Genomic DNA, 5,532 nt, shown 5'->3' with positions numbered 1-5,532 from the left:
GACAGAGCAAGACTCTGCTCAAAAAAAAAAAAATTTTTTTTTGTTATTGTTCAAATACTGTTTAGATGAGATTGACATGCAAAAGTTTTGTGAGAGGATAATACATCATGTTTTCTCCATTGTATGAAAGCATTTATTGAAAATCAAGTGACAGCTTTTACAAGGGACAAAGTCACTTGTTCTTTAACATACAGTTTTTTTATTCTGAATTGGAAATGGCATCTGTTTTAGGTCTCAAGATATAACGTGGCTGTTCCTTTCTGGATATTTACATTGTTTTCTCTGAGTGATGTTTATCTAATAGCTCTTTGATACCTTATGTTACCAAATATACAGTCAAGGCTGGGGGCGGTGGCTCACACCTGTAATCCCTGCACTTTGGGAGGCCTGATGAATGGACCACCTGAGGTTAGGAGTCCGAGACCAGCCTGGCCAACGTGGTGACCCATCTCTATTAAAAATACAAAAATTAGCTGGGGATGGTGGCGGGTACCTGTAATCCCAGCACTCGGGAGGCTGAAGCAGGTGAATCACTTGAACCCAGGGGGAGGGGGTGTGGAGGCTGCAGTGAACCTAGATCATGCCGCTTCACTCCAGCCTGGGCAAAAGAGCAAAACTCCTTCTCAACCAACCAACCAAAAAAAACCCCAAAAATATATAGTAAAAAAAAGTAGAAATTTATGAAATGCTTAAAAAAAATTTCGTGAGACAGGGTCTTGCTCTGTTGCCCAGGCTGGAGTGCAATGATGGCCCACTGCAGCCTGGACCAGCAGGCTCATGTGGACGTCCTGCCTCAGCCTCCCTGGCAGCCGGGGCTACCGGCGCATGCACCACCACGCCCAGCTAACTGTTTTGTATTTTTGGTAGAGACAGGGTTTCACCGTGTTGGCCAGGCTGGTCTCAAACTCCTGGGCTGAAGGGATTCTCCAGCCTTGGCCTCCCAAAGTGCTAGGATTATAGGCATGAGGCACTGTGTTTGGTCTTCCTTTAAAAACTTTGAAAACTTGGCTGGGCGAGGTGGCTCATGCCTGTAATCCCAGCTCTTTTGGAGGCCGAGGTGAGCTGATCATTTGAAGTCAGGAGTTTAGAACAGTCTGGTCAACATAGTGAAATCCTGTCTCTACTAAAAATACACAAATTAGCCAGGTATGCTGGTGGGCACCTGTAATCCCAGCTACTAAGGAGGCTGAGACAGAATAGCAGCTTGAGCCCGGGAGTCAGAGGTTACAGTGAGCAAAGATAGCGCCACTGCACTCCAGTCTGGATGACAGAGCGAGACTCCATCTCAGGTAAGGAAAATAAAAAAAAAAAAAAGGCTGTACACAGTGGCTCTAATCCTAGCACTGTGGGAGGCTGAGGCTGGCAGATCATGAGGTCAAGAGATTGAGACCATCCTGGCCAACATGGTGAAACCTGTCTCTACTAAAAAATACAAAAATTAGCTGGGCATGGTGGTGCACACCTGTAGTCCCAGCTACTTGGGAGGGAGTTTTATTTTATTATTATTGAGATAGAGTCTCTCTCTGTCACCCAGGCTGGAGTACAGTGGTGAAATCTGAGCTCACTGCCACCTCCGCCTCCCCGGTTCAAGCGATTCTCCTGCCTCAGGCTCCCAAGTAGCTGGGATAGGAGTTATGTATCACCACGCCTGCTAATTTTTGTATTTTTCATAGAGACGGGGTTTTACCGTATTGGCCAGTCTGATCTCGAACTCCTGGTCTCAAGTGATCGGCATGCCTCAGCCTCCCAGAGTGCTGGGATTACAGGTGTGAGCCGCCGCGCCCAGCCTGGAGTAGTTTCAGATAACCACATAGCTGTGCACTGTTTGCTTGCTGAACAAGGGGAGTATGTGGCATCACCGGCTCATCTTGCTGTTCCCACAGTAATGCATCAATTGGAGTAGACAATTGTTGACAAGACAGCAGCCTCCTGGTTGCCAGGGATGCTTTTCAGGAGTTTCTGGGGTGTTTTTGTTGTTTTGTTTTGTTTTGGCAGGGTGTTACTCTGCTGCCCAGGCTGGAGTAGAGTGACACAATCTCAGCTCCCTGCAGCCTCAGCCTCCTGGGTTCAAGCAATCCTCCCACCTCAGCCTCTCAAGTAGCCGGGACTATAGGCATGGGCCACCAAGCCCAGCTAATTTTTATATTTTTTTGTAGGTGTTGCTAGTAAGCAGGTTCTGGGTGGTGTCTGGGTGTCACCATGTTGCCTAGGCTGGTCTCAAAGTCCCGGGTTCCAGCAATCCACCCACCTCGACCTCCTATAAAGGCGTGAGCCACCATGGGAGACTGAGGCAGGAGAATCGCTGACAGTTTCTTAGAAAAAAACATTGATAGAGACTTCTGAACAGAAGCCATGTCTGGGTCTCAGGTGGCATCAAGACAAGATGGCAGCTTTAACCCTCCAAGACCAAAGGCCACAGGGGAGGGGTGACCTCGAAGGGATATGTAGGACAATTGAAATATGATGACATCAAAGTTGCTCTGTCCGCAGGGCAGGATTTATAGGAAGTAGGTGCTCCTGCACAGGGAACACGACATGAACTGGAAATCTTCGAGGCCCTCCGAGAACCGGCATTCATCAGATGTGACCTGGTGAGATGGAATCGCTTTGACACCCACACCACCTAAAATGATCTGGAGGACTGTTGGCGGCTGATGTGAGACTTCAGTTCTGGTCTTCTTAGCTTACAATAACTTAAACAATATACAACAGCAAAGGAGATGTAGCACAGAATAATTTATTGCAAAGGAGAAAGAATATCTTAAAAGTTAAGTGCAGAATAGGCAGAGAGAAGGACTCAGGGCAGGCTGCTGCTAAGGAAGAGCACAGCGGGCACTAGGGAGGCTCCCTTTATGGAAATCTTACATGATTATTCATGAGGGGGTGGGAAGAGGTGTTGCTAGTAAGCATGTTCTGGGTGGACCTCTAGGTGCACATGCACAGTAGCTGGACATGCATGTTCATACGTCGCATGTCTCATTAGCTTCTTAAATCTTGACCCAGGCTGGGCTTTTTACTGTTATAATGAGCAAAGGGTCAGTTTGAGGATCGGTAAAATGAAAATGCACGTGCTGTCTAGAAAGTCCCCACTGAAGCTAGCTTTGCTTGAATGAGCTCAGTTACAATTCGAATGTGAGGCTTATTGTGTTGACTGTATGGTCACCGTGGTTGCTGTGTCCCAAGAACATGGTCACTTTCTTGACTACCTGTCTTGTCCCAGTACCACGCTTTGGAAATATGTACATGTCACATTTTGAAAAATACTGGCTGAGATGAAAATGCAAAACACAGCTGAACAGCTGCATCTAATCTGGATCAAACTGCAAGCTTCTTCCTTCCTTTTCCTTCTTTCCTTTTGAGATATGTCAAACATTAAAATAGTGCATAAAATGGAAAGATATGGGGTAAAGAAGAGGTACAGAATTGAACCCCAAAGTACCACTCAAATCAAGAAATTGACTACGGCCAGCATCTCCCCACCCATATGCACCCCCTCATTCAAACCCCACTTCTTCCCTTCCCACCAGAGGGAACCACTGACTTTGCTTTGAGACAGAGTCGTGCTCTGTAGCCCAGGATGGAGTGCAGTGGTGCAATCACGGCTCACTGCAGCATCAGCCACCTGGGCCCACGCAATTCTTCCACATCAGCCTCCCAAGTAGCAGGGACTACAGGTGTGTGCCACCTTGCCCACTTAATTTTTGCATTTTTGGTAGAGATGGGATTTCACCATATTGCCCAGGCTGGTCTGGAACTCCAGGGCTGAAGCCTCGCCTCCCAAAGTGCTATGATTATAGGTGTGAGCCTCCATGCCCAGCCTGGCCTAAATTTTTTGACACCCCTTTTCTTGTAATAGTTTTTGGCCAGGCGCAGTGGCTCACACCTGTAATCCTAGCACTTTTGGAGGCCAAGGCGGATGGATCACTTTAGGTCAGGAGTTCAAGACCAGCCTGGCCAACATGTGAAACCCCGTCTCTACTAAAAATACAAAAATCAGCTGCAGTGGCTCATGTTGAAAAATGTGCGCTTTGAATGAAGAGAGCTTCTAAACAGGCTTTGTGTGAGCAACATGGCAGTTTATTCACCTGGGTGCTGGCGGGCTAAGGCTGAAAAGGGCATTAGCAAAGGGCGGTGGGGTAGGAGTTGGTTTTATAGGTTTGGGTAGTTTTTTGGGGGCGGGGGTGTTGCAGAGTAAGTTCAGTTACAGTGGTGTAGGGTAGGGGCAGGGGAGTATACATGACCACAAGTTCAGTTATAATGGCAGGGTTGGGGGAGAGATATTTACATTATCATAAGAACAGTTAAGATGGCAGGATTGGGTGAGGGGCTTGTCCGGGGAAGCTGCCAGGCAATTAGGGATAATGGCGAACCGAGGTGGGGGGTGGGGACATCAGCCCAGGCAAGCAGGACTCCAGACTTTCAGGCTTGCATGTGGAGACCTGACATCTCACACCTGTAATCCCAGTACTTCGGAAGGCTGAGGTGGGCGAACTGCCTGATGTCAGGAGTTCGAGACCAGCCTGGCCAACATGGTGAAACCTCATCTCCACTAAAAATATAAAAATGAGTCAGGCGTGGTGGTGCGCACCTGTAATCCCAACTACTTGGTAAGCTGAGACAGGAGAATCCCTTAAACCTGAGAGGAGGAGGTTGCAGTGAGCTGAGATCGCACCATTGTACTCCAACCTGGGCAACAGAGCGAGACTCCGTCTCCAAAAAAGTAAATAAATAAAAATTTAAAAAGAAAAATACAAAAATTAGCCAGGCATGGTAGTGGGTGCCTGTAATCCCAGCTACTCAAGAGGCTGAGGCAGGAGAATTGCTTGAACCCAGGAGGCGCCACTGCACTTCAGCCTAGCGGACAGAGGGAGACTCCATCCTAAAAAATATACAAATAAATAGAAACAGGGTCTTGCTTTATTGCTCACTATGTTGTGAATTTTTTCATGTGCCTGAGCAAGACTGGAGAGCGCACACACACCAATGTCACTTGCAGTAAACAAAAGATATTTGTCCACATTCAAAGTGTATGGTGACACCCTGGCCACATGGGACGCTTGGCCATCCTGCCTCCTACCTTCCTGCCAGAGTCACCTGACTATCATGATATCTGGTTACAGCCCTTCCTCTGAGGTCCAGGAATTTCCAAGCAGAAGCAGCAGTCTTAACTGGGTGGAGGAAGAGATAAAGCCTCCATTCCTGGGATACGTGGTTACTGTCACCTGGGGCCAGGGAGGCCCAGGCTGTGGCATGTACTCTCTGAGGATTGGTCATCTTGGTCATTCTGGTCTCTGAGAAGGAAGGGCTGTTCCTGTAGGACACCATTTGGATTCCTTAGCACCTTCTACCACCTGATGCCCTTGGGGACACCAAGCTCTATGCAGTCCAGACCATGTCCAGCTCAGTGCCAGAGCCAGGGTGCGGTGGAGTCCACCCCTTCACTAGCTACTGCCAACCATGGATGAATGGCTTCTGCCTGCCTCTTGCCCTCCAGATCTCACCAGGACATCTCACTAAGAAATATGGTGACAG

The sequence above is a fragment of the Sapajus apella genome, unplaced genomic scaffold, assembly GCF_009761245.1.
Source record: "Sapajus apella isolate SASKATOON/1434 unplaced genomic scaffold, GSC_monkey_1.0 scaffold10, whole genome shotgun sequence".
NCBI lineage: Eukaryota > Metazoa > Chordata > Mammalia > Primates > Cebidae > Sapajus > Sapajus apella.
The sequence above is the reverse complement of the archived record's forward strand: the minus strand, read 5'-3'. Positions refer to the sequence as shown.